Source organism: Eschrichtius robustus, chromosome 13 (assembly GCF_028021215.1).
Source record: "Eschrichtius robustus isolate mEscRob2 chromosome 13, mEscRob2.pri, whole genome shotgun sequence".
NCBI classification, from domain to species: domain Eukaryota; kingdom Metazoa; phylum Chordata; class Mammalia; order Artiodactyla; family Eschrichtiidae; genus Eschrichtius; species Eschrichtius robustus.
In genome coordinates, this window is record NC_090836.1 from 106,230,179 (window position 1) to 106,245,369 (window position 15,191).

The following is a 15,191-nucleotide window of genomic DNA, read 5'->3' on the forward strand; positions in this document are numbered from 1 at the left end:
GCAAGCCTGGGGACACCCCGAGTGCCCCCGTCACTCGCCTGTATGTGAGAGGCTGCCCCCCCCCCTTTGCTGAGCCCTTGCCTAGACATCCCTCACCCCAGAGGGCAGTGCCCCGTGGCCTGTAACTCTGGGCCTGGCTTCTGCTGGGGGCGGAGGTCCGTTCTGCTCCTTCTCCCGTTCGGATCTTCCTGGGCAGGGGAGCCGTCTCCGGGCAGCGGCTCCCAGCACCCTGTCCAGCCCCAGAAGCCAAGGTGTGGCTCTGGGGCCCTTTGGTGTCCTGTGTCCAGCCCTGCTCCTGCACCCGCTGGGCAGGTGTAAGCGCCTCCGGCCTGGGAGGGCACTGTCCCATGAAGGGGGCATGGAAAAGGGTGTATGGCTGGAGAGCTCGGGGACGCCCCCACCCCCGTCGTGCTGGCCCTGGGGGCTGGGGCTCTGCTTGAAAACACAACAGGGCACCCCAAGTGTGGAGAGGAGCTGACCCGGAGTGGCACCGTCCCCAGGCTGGCACCCTGGGCAGGCGGGTCCCTGGGGTGGCCCCAGTACAGACACAGCTGCTCTGGCCGCCGGCCCGTCTCTCGCACCCTTGTCTGACCCGAGTGTTCCGTGAAGTGGGCTCAGGCCCGAGGCAGGAACGAACTTGGGAAACATCTGATGGAGCTCCAGCCCCAGAGGATGGGACCCACAGGCAGACAGCACCCAAGACCATGGGCCCCACCCTCCTGCCCACTCACCGCCCCCCCAGTCCAGGCTCCAGAGCCCACGGCCCAGCCTCCCTCCCTCCGGGCCGGCACCTCACCGCTGCTCCCACCAGGTCCAGAGCACGCGTGGGCGCCGTGGGGCTCTGGTCACCACCCCCGCTCTGCACTGTCAGTGAGGCAGAGCTGATGGGGATGGCGCCTGCCCAGCAGCGTTCACCTGTGGGCCTGGCCTGGGCTGCGGTCAGCAGCAGGCTGGCGTGTTTCGGGGTGGCCAGGAAGTCAGAGGCTGGTCCTCCCGCCGCCCCTGCTCTGGCCCCTTCTCTGAGTCGAGCTGCAGGAGCTCGCTGGGCCCCTAGGTCAGACGGGTGGCGTGAGTCAGGGGAGGACGTGCTGCGAGAGCTCAGGCTGTGTGGCCAGGTGCTGCCCTCCAGGCCAGGCCGGGGAGCGAGCCCCACAACCTGTTTTATTATCACCCAGGGGAGAGGTGGGGACGGCCGGACTCAGTGACTCTCCCCGGAGCGGCGAACAGGCCCCACGTGGCCCAGTAGGCACCGCAGTGGCCCTCTCTCCAGGGCCGCCCCAGGACAGGCCCACCCACCAGGTGACACACCTGGTGTGCTGAACACGCCATCCCAGGGCCAAGGGGATGCAGGTGATCGGAAGTGGACGGCAAATCCAACCACATGACTTCATGGGGAAGAAGCATGGTGGGGACGGGCCCCTGTCCCCTGGGGCTCCTGTCTTGTCTCTGAGGGCTGGGGGCTACAGACCCTCCCAATGTCCACAAAGAACCGGCCCTCGAGACCCCTCGCAGGCCCCCCGACCCCTGTAGGCTCAGACGGTTGGGACACCCCAGCCTGAGCCCAGAGAGGCTGCAGGGGCTCCCCCACCTCTGGTCTCCACAGCCTGCACGGCCCACTGAGAGCCACGGCCCGGAAGTCCACCTGCGGCACAATCTGAGGGGTCTGACCCAGTGCAGGCACCCCCTTCACCCCCTCGCTCAGCCCAGGTTGAAAGGAGGCGCTTGGGTGCAGAGAACCTGGACCAGCACAGCCAGACTTTTGTTGAATCAATGAGTGAACAAGGGGCCGCTGGGGAGCCGGCCGGGGCCCTCCAGCAAGGAGGGAGGGGCTCCAGAGGAGGGGGGTCTTGCAGGGGAGCCCGCACACCAGGAGCTCTCGTCCTCACCTGCCCAGCGCAGGGGTGCGGGTTGAGGGGTGCCAGTTGCGGGGTGAGGAGAGACGTGTGGGTTTGGGGACACGGGTGTGTGGCGTGGCACGCAGGATGCAGGGCGAGGGGCCTGGGATGCGGGCGGGCATGGGGTGCAGGCACCGGGAGAGGGTGAGGACAGAGGCTCCATGAGAAATGCCATGGTGAAGATTGCACAATTTCGCTAAAATAGCTCTGTGTACAAGGTCCCTCATCTATGTCTAGGTTTACAGAGAAACACGCCACGCACTGGAGGCCGCGGGGCCTGGGTGCGTCTCTCTGGTCCCGGTCCTTGGCGTCACGGGGTGCACAGGCCGCCGCCCGGCCCGTTGCCGAGGGGCACGACGGAGGCACCCTGCAGGACGGTGGCACAGAACGAGCGGCAGCGCTTGCAGGGACCGGCGGGCGGCAGCGAGCCACGGCACACTAGGCACGGCGCTGGGAGGGCCCTTGGCAGCCCTGGGGGAGAGAGAGAGAGAGAGAGAGAGAGAGAGAGAGAAGGGCCCTGAGACGGTGCCATCCGCCCGGAAACCACGTCCACGGCCCCAGACCACGCCCACCGGCCCAGGCCACGCCCACCGGCCCCAGGCCACGCCCACCGAGGCCACCCACCAGCCCACAGACTGCGTCCATCAGTGCATGAAATCATGTCCACCACCCCAGACCAGGCCCACTGGTACCAAAAACCATGCCTGCTGCCCCAAGACCTCGTTCTGGCCACGTTCACTGGTCCCTGAGACTGTGCTCCCTGTAGCATGCTCACCTCGGGCTCACCCACCTCGCGGCGGCCCTCCCCCCCTGCAAGGCGCGCACCTGGCTGGAAGTTCCGTCCCTGCTGGCTCCCAAGCCCACCTGCTCCCACACAGAACCCACCCGGCTTTCTGCAGCTCTCAGAAAAGCCCAGACCTCCACTCAAAGCCGAGGGTTGAGGTCCCCTTGGCCCTGCTCATCTTTCTCCACCCGCAAGGGGGCGCAGTCCCAGTCAGGGGGAATGAGCAAGCCCCGGCAGTGGCCCTGCGCCCAGGGCAGTGCCCAGCCAGCAATGGCCCAGCCCAGGAATGCCACGGGCTGAGACACCACGCCTGCCAGAGCCACCCGCTGCCAACGCCCTGGGCTGAGTCACTCCTCCCCGGGGTCCAGGTGGGTCTGGGTGGGGTGGGCAGGAGTGGGGGCCACCCAGCACCTATGCAAAGCAGCCCACAGTTTCCTGGACCCTTGAGCGGAGGCTGAGCCAGAGCCCAGGAATGGGGCCTTCCCCAGGGCCCGGGGCCAGCCTGACCCACAGGACACGCCAGGGCCTGCGTGGCATATGAGGGTGTGGGAGACTGCAGGCCTGGGCACAGGGTGGGGAGGCCAATCTTCAGGGGTGAGCAGGTACAGCGGCCAAGGGGGCAGCTCTGCCGGCGGTGCTTTGCCCACCAATGCACCCCAGGCCTAAACAGGCCTAGCGCAGGGCTGGACGGGATAGAGCCCTGGGCCCGCTCCAAGCTGAGGAAGGGCCAGGCCCCTGCGGCAGAGGGGCAGCATGAGGCAGGCAGGAGGGGCTGAGCCATCCGTTTAGGGGTTGGCGTGAGGGGCTGAGAAGCAAGAGAGCCATGCATCATGCATCCTGGGGGTGAAGGAGGAGGGGATGAGGCCTAAGGTGCACCGGGGACGGGGGGCATCACCAAAGCGGACGGGGTGTCCGCTCAGGAATTGGTACTCTGGGATCCAGACCAGCCCTTCTGGGGAAAAACACCAAACCTGAGCATAAAACATGAAAAACATCTTAAAAGCAACAAAAAGCTGGCAAAAAGCAAGGAATGATCAGGTCGAGGCTGCGGGGAAGCCCTTCCTTCAGAGGCTTTGCAGACCAGTATCACTCGAGGCTCGAGTTGCCAAGGCTTTAGGGGTGTGGGGGCAGAAGGCCACCCCCAAGAGGGGTGAGAGACACCCCACCCCTCAAAGAAACAGCAAGCCCAAAAGGTTACACCCCGGGTGCAAGGGTGAGCCCAAAACACACCTTCCCTGCCCCAGAGAGTGCGAGGCGTGTTCTTGGTGCTGAGCAATGTGGGTGGAAATCCCAGAGAAACTGGCGTCCCGAGCTAGTCCCAAACAGGTCTGAGTGACGACTTCTTATCCCTGGGCTGCAGGCAGGGCGGGGAGGGCACAAAGCATCAACCCATGAATTTAGAGCGATGCGGGCAGCTTTCCTCAGGAGGCGGGAGATGAGGGGCCTGGGGCAAACACCACCCTCTGAGGGGCTCACCTGCATTCTGGAAGGAGTGCAAAGAATCCCCACAACTAACGTTTTAAAGAAAATGATCCGTCTCTAATAAAATGTGAGAGTGCCGGCAGAAACAGCACAGACATGACCAAAGACTTCAGCTGATAGAATTATCAGACATTATCAGACACAGAATATAAGCTAACTGTGTAATTTCACACAATTTAGAGGTTTTAGGCAAAGGAAAGGAACTATAAAGAATAACGAGGGCTTCCCTGGTGGCGCAGTGGTTGAGAATCTGCCTGCCAATGCAGGGGACACGGGTTCGAGCCCTGGTCTGGGAGGATCTCATGTGCCGCGGAGCAGCTGGGCCCGTGAGCCACAACTACTGAGCCTGCGCATCTGGAGCCTGTGCTCCGCAATAAAAGAGGCCACGACAGTGAGAGGCCCGCGCACCGCGATGAAGAGTGGCCCCCGATTGTCGCAACTAGAGGAAGCCCTCGCACAGAAACGAAGACCCAGCACAGGCAAAAATAAATAATTAAAAAAAAAAAAAAAAAGAATAACCAACTTTATTGAAAAGTAAAGTTTCTAAAAAATGAAACTATAATAACTAAAGTTAAAGTTTCAATGGATGGGATTCACAGGGCTCTAGACACTGATGAGGACAGAATGACCTGGAAGACAAGTGAGCACAGGAAACCGGACAGTGAACGGGAGACGAAGTGATACGGGCTGAGGGGCGGCGAAGGTGGGGGCAACGTCACACCTGAGCCCCAAAGGCCAGGAGGGAGAGGATGGGGTGGAGGCGGTGCATAAAGTGATAGAGGCTGAAAGTTCCTCATAAACGATTAATGACACGAGTGTGAGATAAAGATGTCCCAAGATTCCCAGTTTGAATAAATACAAATAAAATCCCACACCCAGACCTGTCTTATTAAAACAGTCGTAAATGGCGCAGGCAGGTAAGACAGCTGACTTTTGGAAAGCCGTGGACTCGGCTGAGTATCTCTGAGAGCAGCAGTGAAAGCCAGGACAGCAGAAAGATGCTGAGAGAAAACGGCTGGACTCCCAGGGCCGAGAGCCCATCGCTTTCAAGATAAGCGTGCAAGAGAGAATAAAAAAGAGCTCCCGTACTGGAAGCCTGAGACACGGGGAGGGTGCGGGGAGGAGAGCGAGGGGTGCGGCCTAAACACACGATGCTCACGTCTCGTGTCTCCAAGACTGAAAGTCACTGTATCGTCTGGGTGCGAGTAAAAGTATGATTTTCTCGCACTGCGGACGTTGACAACCTCAGGAAGCAACGAGCAATTTCTAGGCCGCCACTAAAAGCCCAGGGACAGAGTGTGTAACCTCCAAACGAGAAGAAGGAAAAACCGAAATGACAAAACAGTTACTGAAAATAAGGCCAGAACAAAGAGAAAGGGGGACGTGAAAGGGAGGAGAATAGACAGAAATCAAATGCAATCAGATGAGAGGTACTGTGGTCGTCAGGCTCCAAGACGCCCCGAGAGCCGGCCTCCGGGCCCATGGGCAGGCCCCCCCCACGTCACATCAGGAGGCGTGTGTGGCCGGCAGAACACGGCGGAAGTGATGGAGCCTGACTTCTCAGGCCGGGCCACGGAAGCGTGTCTCCGGTGGTTGGTCCGGAACCCCTTGTTCTGAGGACACTCCGCCCACGGTGAGGTCGCTCAGGCAGCCCTCTGGAGGGTCCACAGGGGGAGGAAGTGAGGCCTCCACCCCTCACCGTGTGGGTGAGCCGTCACGGGGTGGATCCCTGCCCCAGGCAAGCCTCTGCCAACGTCTTGCCCGAAGCTCGTGTGAGACCTCGAGCCAGTACCTCAAGGTTGAGGCCCTCTTGGGTCCCTGACCCTCAGAAATATGTGGGATAACAGGTATTTGTTGTCTGGAGTAATTTGTTGTGTAGAATCCATGTATCTGTGTGTATATACGATCACATAAAATGCAAATGTTAAATGTGCTGTTTAAAAGAGTGTGGTCAATCTGAATTTAAATTTTGGCCGCTCTTGCCTTCTGAGACGGACCACATTCTGTCGTGGAGTGTGCATCTGCCTGAATAAACCCGCTTTCACTTAAAAAAAAAAATCACATTTTATGCAGAGAAATATCTAAAACGTAAGATTAGAGAATGACTGAAAGGAAAAGATATACTAGGCAAATTCTAACCAAAATAAAACAGAGGCTGAAGAAATATAAAGTAAAAATTGTCAGGATTGTAAGAAGGTGATTGTTACCCTACTTGGCTTAGTAATTGATGGGACACGCAGACAAGAAATATCAGAAAGATATAAAAGATCTGAAAGACACAATAAACAAGCTCAACCCCACTTCTGACACCCAGTAATCGTGGAACACACACTATTTTCAGGCACCCCGAGCACTGACAACATAAAGCAACTCACAGCAAGTGTCTGGGTGTTGAAGTGACACAGCTCCAATCAAATACGATTATGCTAACAAGAAAGTACAAGCTAATCGCAAAATCTGATGCAAATGTATTTATAGGAAACCAATTTCTAAATAACTTAGAGATCAAAGAAATAATTGTAATGAAAATTAGAAAATACTGATCTGAATAATACCCAAAATACTGCATTTCAAAAATTTTCAGATGCAGTTAAAGTAGAAAATAAAGGGAAATTGTCATCCCTAAATGTACGTATTGAAAAGAAGAAATGCTGAAAATTAAGAACCAACCATCTAGCTCAAGAAGTTAGAAAAAGAACAAACCCAAATAACAAATGTAAGAGCAGAAGTAAGCAAATAGAAAGTTCAACAAAGTCTAAGGCTGGTCCTCTGAGAAGCTGGATAAAGTGACAGACCGTGGAGAGACTGATGGCGGCGGGGGCGGGGTGGGGGGAGGGGACAATATTAGGAATAAAAGCGAGACATCATCTCTCATTCTGCAGACGTTAGAAAGATAATGAAGGAAGACAAGGTCCGCTTCCCATTCCTGCATCAATTGATGCCACTCACATGAACAGAATAATACGACCATCTCATTAGATTCAGGGGAAACAGTGGAGAAATTCTATGTCATTCATGATAAACAGAGAAAAGAAAACACCTCTCAGCAAGCAAGGAATAGCCGGAATGTCCTCGATCTGAGAGCGTGTATTTGCGAAAACCTTACCGCTGACTCCTGCCCCCCTCCCTACTGAGGTTCCAGCTAGCGCAGTGAGGCAGGAACAGGGACAAGGCAGAGAGACCAGAAAGAAAGGAGGATGGACGTCATTCGAGGTGATGGGATTGCATAGAAAATCCAAGGCATCTACAAACTAGTGTGGGACCCGGAGGTCCATTCACCAGCGCTGTGGGCTACAGGGTCAGCGTGCAAAAGCCATGGGGATATTCTACACATTAGCACAAATAATTGGGAAATAAAATTTAAAACACCATTTATATCACTCATATGTGGAATCTTAAAAAAAATAAGTCAAACTCATAGAAACAGAGAGTAGAAAACCGGCTGCCAGAGTCTGGGAGGTGGGGTGGAGGGGAGCAAAACACTCAGCTGTAAGGTAAGCGAGGTCTGAGGATCAGACGTAAGACGTGGCGGCCACAGTTGATAACCACGCGTTGCGTCACTGAAGTTTGCTAAGAGTGGATCTGAAATGTCCTCACCAGAAAAAGAGAAAAAGATTAAACCCCACCATTTACTAAAGTATCAGTTTATTGATAAAAATACATGTATAAAAGTACCAAAAATACATCAAATACATAGGAATACATTTGATGAAAAAACCCACGCTAAAAGTATTGCTTAGAAAAACTAAAGAATACCTAAGTAAATGTCGAGATACATCATACGCGTAGATTGAGAGTCTCAGTGTGGTAAGGGCGTCAATTCTCCCTGAAATGATCGATAGCTTTGACCCGATCCCCATCAAAATCCCACCAGGCTGTCTCTAGAAATCCACAGGCTGATTCTAAAATTTAAATGGAGGACTTCCCTGGCGGTCCAGTGGTTAAGATTCCATGCTTCCAGGGCAGGGGGCATGGGTTCGATCCCTGGTCAGGGAACTAAGATTCCACATGTCACGTGGCGCGGCCGGAACAATAAAATAAAATTAAATAAATAAAATTTAAATGGAAATTCAAAAGACAGAACAGTCCAGGAGATCCTGGGCAGGAAACAGTGTTGGAGAACTTACCTATCGCTTTTCAAAACTTATTTCAAAACTGCACTAATTAAGACTTAATTGTGGTATTGGTATAAGGATAAGCAAACGATCGATGGAACAGAACAGAGAACCAGAATTCATTCTGGAGAGTCTATTTTGACAAAGATGCCAAAGCAACTCAACTGGAGAAGGCGAGTATTTTCGATAATGGTTGTGGGGGTTGGTCAGCTGGACGTCCAGATGAAAGCAAACAGACTTGACACCATGCGCAAAACCTAACTCAGGGTGGATCAGAGACCACATGTGAACGTCAAAACCGTAAAGCTTCTAGGAGGAAATATACGGGAACATCTTCATGACCCTGGGGGAAGCAAAGTTATTTTAGGCCGGATGCCAAAAGCACTAGCCACAAAAGGAAAACTGATCAATTGCCCTTTATAAAATATTTCTACTCTTCAAAAGGCATCACTAAGAAAGTGAAAAGGCAAACCACAGACTGGGAGAAAATATTACCCGTACACATATCTGAGAAACAAATATACAGATTATCTAAAAACCACTACAAATAAATAACAAAAGGACAAACGACTTAATTTTAAAATGGGTAAAAGATTTCAACAGGCACTTCACAGCGAAAGGCATCTGAACGGCCAGTAAACATAAAGCATGACTAGTCACCAGGGAAACAAAGTAGAACACACCTACCAGAATGGCTAAAAAATACGAAGTTCACGATGCCGAGTGGTGGCGGGGATGTGGCTCAGTCAGGACTCCCATGATCTGCTGGGTGGAGACACCGCAAACGCCGTAGAAGGCCGCGGGCAGTTTCTTCTAAAGCAAAGTCTAAGCGTCCCCCACGACCTGCAATCCACTCCCGGGTACAAACCCGGGAGAAACGATGCACAGGTCCGCGTGGAGGCTTGCTCTGGCGTGACCGGGCACCTCCATTTGTGACAGTCCCCAGCGGGAAGCAACCCACCCTCCCATCAGCACACTCAAGCCTGGACGCTGCTCGGCGAGGAAAACGTGCACGCAGGTGCCCTCAGCATGGCTGCCCAAGGCCAAAGAGGCCGGACACAGGCGAGCATGTGCCGTGCGGGTCCACGTGTGGCCCGGCAGCCTGGGCTGATTGAAGTCAGAGAGTGGTCATCGCATGGCCGGAGGACAGGGTGGGAAGGGGCAGGGGAAACTTTCTGTAGAGCAATGTCCCCTCTCTCCATCCGGGTGGTGGTCATGAAGGCAAACACATCGCAGCACCGTGTCTGCTGGAGACCTGTCCTTGCTATTTGTAAGTTGCGCCTTAAGAACATTGTGTCAAAAGAGATATTATTTACTGTGGCATTAAAAACCACCAAATAGCCAGAAAAAAAATCTACTGAAAGATGTGCCAGACCTCTACCCTGAAAAGCCACAAGACACAATCCAGAGAAAATCAAAGACGCCCTAGTTAAGTAGAGTAGATCATGATTTTGATTTGAAAGACAATATAAAGAGATGTCAATTCTCCCCTCTGCAGATTCAAGGTGATCGCAATCAAAATCCTGGCAGTTTTTCCTCCCCTCCCTTCTCCCCTCCCTCCCTCCCTCGAGGCTCCCTTCTCTCCGTCTGTCTGTCTTTTTCTTTTTTTCTTTCTTTTGAGGAGGACAGGCTGATCCTGACATACGTATGGAAACGCAAAGGGCTGAGAACAGCCTCTGGTGTGGAGTGTACTTCCCGAGCTGCTGGCTGGGCCGGGCCAGGTGACCTGCCCTCACCTGCACACGGTGCGGTGAAGGCTGCAAGCGCTGGCGTGCTGCCCAGCTGTCACGAGACAAACTCGCCCTGGGCAGCTGCTGGCTCGCGGCTGAGGATCCTGTGTTTCTGGCCTGAACACAGCCGTAGCCTGGAAGCAAGCGCAGCTAATCCCGCGGGACCCTCGGGGCCACAGCCGCGTGGCCATCACGCATTGCTTCACTCCGAGGTGAGCGCCACGCACGGTCACCGCAGCACAGACCCACTCAGACACGCCCGGGGGTCCCTGAAACTGAGAGAGACCCTAATAGGTGGTGTCGGCTTGGGAAGCAGTAGGGGGGGGGGGGCGAAGAGCGGCTGCAGGAGGCTGACCCTCTCGCCCTCTCCCACGGGCACCAAGACCGAGGCAAACGTCAACGACAGCGACACCGCACACGGCAGGGAGACTGGCCGGGGGGGTCACGCGTGCCCAGTGTGGCGCGGCCGGGCGCCTTCCTGGAGGGACCCTCGAAACCCAGCGTGCGCCCTGAGCGGACCCCGACCTCGTCTGGAGTGGCTTCGGGAGTAACCTTGGCTCCTACGAGCAGGAAGCACCTAAGCCCGGCCGAGTCACCTCCCTGGACCCGCACGGGCCCCAGGAGAGGACAGCCCCGGACCAGCTGTGCTCCTGTCCCTCCCTGTGACTGGCCAGGCGTGGGACATTAGGACCTGAGTGTGGGAAGGTGGCCCACCAGGAGGAGGTGGGGAAACACTGAGCCCGCAGAGCCTCGACGTGGACCAGGTTCTCATCTCGATCCAGCAACAGACAAAATCGAGACACTTACAGGAAGAGAGGCCTCCAGGGGCTCAGCCTCCGACCAGGCTGCCGGGGCTGCCTTGCCCTCTGCCAGGCGCTCGGAAGGGGCTGACAGTTGCCCTCGGCTGGACAGGAGGCTCCTGGGGAGGCCGTGGGTCTGGTCCCGGAGTCCCAGCGCTGGTGGAGAGAAGGACATATCTTGAAGATGAATGTGGGAGTGGATTTTGATGCACAGAGTTGGCAGGACAGAAACACAGCTTTTGGGGAGAAGGGTTACGTTAGCAGAAGGACCGCCAGCCTGGGCCGAGAGAGGCAGCGCCCGTTTGTGCTCTGAGGACCTGAGAGCCCCGCTTCCTAAGGCTACAAGCCGCGGAGGAAACGGCCAGCCTCCAAGGGGAACGTGTCCCCCACTTTCTCCTTCGTATACGGCCGAGGAGGGCGACGAGAAAAGGCCCTCTCGGGGCAGAGCCAAGACTCACTGAAAATGGATTAAGGAGCGTAATCATGGCACAGAGCTTTCCCCCTGGGAAGGGGGCACAGTGTTTGCCGGGGGGATCCAGGGTGCTGTGGACCAGCTACCCTGTGCTGTGCCCATGTGGTGTGCGTGCATGTCTGCGTGTGTGAGCGCATGTGTGTGTGTCCGTGCGTGCTCACGAGCACATGTGCGTGCAGGTACCTCGTGTTGGGAGAGACAGCCCTTGGTCTCCTGTGCCCTCCTACGTGTCCTTCGAGGTGCACTCTGTCCGTGCAAGGCCCTGACCACCCTTCACTTGGGCCACGTCTCAGGGTGAAGTAATGTCTCCCTCCAGGACAAAGAGCTTCCTGAAACAGCAGCAAGTGCCCCAAGCTCACTGTCCCCCACCGTGACATGGGCCCACTGTGCTGCGCCATCCATCTGGGCCACAGTGCGTCCCAGACCAGCCGGCGCTCGCGGTCACCACGGGTGACAAAGTCCTTCATCTCTGACCCAGGAGTCGCGTGTCTTCCGGCAGCCTCCACGCAACAGCCTCAGCTAAGCTCACAGCCAACAGCTTGCAAGGAGGGGAAGCAAACCCAGTCCTGGCAGGTTGGCAGCAAGGATGCCTGTGGGACGCACAGTGCAGAGTCCAGGGCCCCAGAGGACGTGGCTGAGGTCTGCGCCGCTGGTGGGCCTGATGACGGCTGTCTTCAACAAACGCACACGAGACAAATCAGATGGGCTCGGTGCCCATCTCTCCTGGTCAGGTCAGAGTGGCATGTGAAAAGTGGCCAGAGGCTCAGATGGTGCAGCATGGATGTGGATCACTGGGAGAGAAGGTCTTCCTTGGGTCTCCCGAGCACCCTACACATTCTGTGGGGTGTGCCAAGAATGCAAGGCCCTGATCACCCATTTACCTTTCTCAGCATCGTGCTTGCAGTGAGCAGTCCTGGGGGGTGAGGTGCTGTTTCCCTCCAGGACAAGAGCAGGCTTGCTTACTGCTTGCTACGAAAGTGGTAGACGCCCAAGGTTCAGCGTTCCTCAGCTGTGATGCAAACTCAGCGTGTGTAGCAGGCATCTGGGCCACAGTTGCGTCACCCCACGTGGCTTCACAGATGTGCAGAGGCTCTCGCTGCTTCCTGAGATGAGAATGATAAAGTCCTTCGTCTCCAACCCAGGAGTCGCGTGTCTTCTGCCAGCCTCCACGCAACAGCCACAGCTACGCTCACAGCTCGTAAGGAAGGGAAAGCAAATGCCAGACTGGGCAACTTGTTTTTCTGGTTCACAGTTATCCAGATGAAGAGGAATGATGGAGAATCACAAGATCCCAGACTCAGAGTCTGGTTCTATGACTGTGGAGACTTTTGGAGTGGGGTGGGGGGCAGCTGTGAGCGTAGTTTGTTTGCAGAAGGTAAGTGAAGGCCGGTGACCCGGAGATTAGACTGTTGTATATTTGATTATCGTTCAGAACATATTCACTCCGCTCCTCCTCCCCCACTGAGGAGTAGCCTTCATCGCCCACCAACTTGAGTCTGGGTAGATGTGATGTGAGTAGAAGCTTTCAGATGCCTGCACTGTTTGACTTGCCCTCTCATGCTGATACCATCTGCCTCGTGAAGATGATGCCTGGGGAACCACTGACCCCAGAAGGGGAGACACGTGAGGTGGATCTCAGCCCAACCTGCAGCCTGGAGCCTGGCTCAGCCTTCCTGGTAGAACCCAACATTGCTACAGCCGACCTGAAGGTGTGTGAGAAACAGAGGCTTGATGAATAAGTACCTCTGAGGTTGGGGAGGGGTTGTCTTTGTTATGCAGCATTACTGCTGCAAAAACCTGACTTGATAAAGACAGGAACATAGACAATTGGGACACTGTAGAGTCCAAAACCAGAAAAACATACCTAGCCACCTGTCTTGCGACGATGGTACAACACAGCGAAGAGGATGTAGTGTCTTCAATGCACTACGCTGCATCAGCTGAACGTCTGTACAAAAATCGTGCGTCTTAACTGCTACATCACACCACACCCAAAAACAGTTCCAGATGGAACATAGCTCTAAATGTGAACGGTGAAATCATACAACTTTAAGAAGAAAACAGAAGTGACTATTTTTATGACTCTGGGGTAGGCAAAGATTTCACAAACAGAAAACATAAATGCTAATCATAAAAGAGAAATTGATATTGGCATATACTGAAATTAATAATGTATGTGCACCAAAAGATACTATTCAGAGAGTAAAAGGCAAATCATAGAATGAGAGAAGGTATCTTTAATATATATACCCACCAAAGCACTTGTATCCAGAATATATAAGGAACTCCTACAAGTTGACAGGAATAGGGAACAGAAAAACGTGCCCAAATACAAAAAAGGTACTTTGCAAGAGTACGTTGAAATGGACTGTTGATATGAAAAGGGGCTGAATTTCTTCAGTCATCAGATAAATGCAAATTGAAGCTGTCATGTGAACCCACTGCACATCTACTAGAATGGCTAAAACAAAAGGACAGAGAATATCTAGAGTTGGTAAGAGTGTGCAGTAACTGGAAGACACATACACTATGGTGGAATTTACACTGGCACAGTCACTCTGGGAAATTCCTTGGGAGTGTCTACCAAAGCTGAATGCATGACCCGGCAACTCCATTCCAACGGAAAGATGTATACATGTTCACCAAATTCAGGAGTGCTCACAACAGCACTATTTGTAATAGTCTGAACTAGAAACAATGTAAATGTCTATCCACAGTAGTATGTAAATAAACTGTGGTTGAGAACCAGTTTTAACCACATGCAAGAAACCACATCCAGACATATATCAAACTCAACATCAAACCAAGTTAGGTTCATTCCTGGAATGCAAGGTTGGTTTAACATGCAAAAATTGATTGATGTTAGGTGCTACAGGCAACTTCTTAGAAAAAGAAAAACCTATTGATGTTATTTACCACTTTAATAGTATAAAGAAGAAAAAACTTTAGATAGTCTCATAGATGCAAAAAAAATTGTTGAGAAAATTCACTACACATTTGTAATAAAAATTCTTGGTAAGGATTAGAAAGAAACTACTTTAACATGCTACAGTATCTATACATTTATATCTATATATCATATCTATAGCTTTATTAAGACCTACAGAAAATGTCATTATAAATGAGAAAATGTTAGAAACATTCTCTTTAAAATCAGGAATTCAACAATGGTGCCCAACATTGTGTAGGAGGTTCTAGCCAGTACAATAAGACAAGACAATAGGGGCAAGAAGGTTGGAGTGGAAGATATAAAGCAATTTACACAGGATATAATTATTTACATAGAAACTCAAAAGAAGATACATACACATTTTTAGGAATAATGGGAGAGTTTAGAAATGTGGCAGATAGAAAATTAATATATAAAAGTCAGTTTCATTCTATATGCCAGCAGCAAACAATGAGAAAATTTATATAGAGAGATGACACCATGTGCAGTAGTATCTGAATATCAAGTAAGAAAAATAAATCTAATAAAAGATGTCTATGATCTCTGATGGGAAAATTCTAAAATTTAAAGTGACCTAAGTAAATGGAGAGATATGTCACGTTCATGGGTAGAAAGATATGATTTCATTAATTTATCCATTTCCCCAAAATTGATCCATGGATTCAATGCAAATCCAACCAAAATATCAATAGGATTTTTTTTGTTGAACTTGATAAAACAACTAGGACATTTATATAGAAAAGAATGAGGTCAAGAAGGACCAAGACCCTTATGAAGATGAGCAGAGAGAGGCAACTTGCCCTACCAGATACAATAGGCAGTGTGGCACTGGTGCAGGGGGGCAAACTCACCAGTGGAACAGAATAGAGACTCCAGAAATAGACCCACACATACACACAGGTGGGATACCAGTTCACAGGGGGATAGAAATAAATTTTTCAAAAAATAACTGAAAAAATTTTC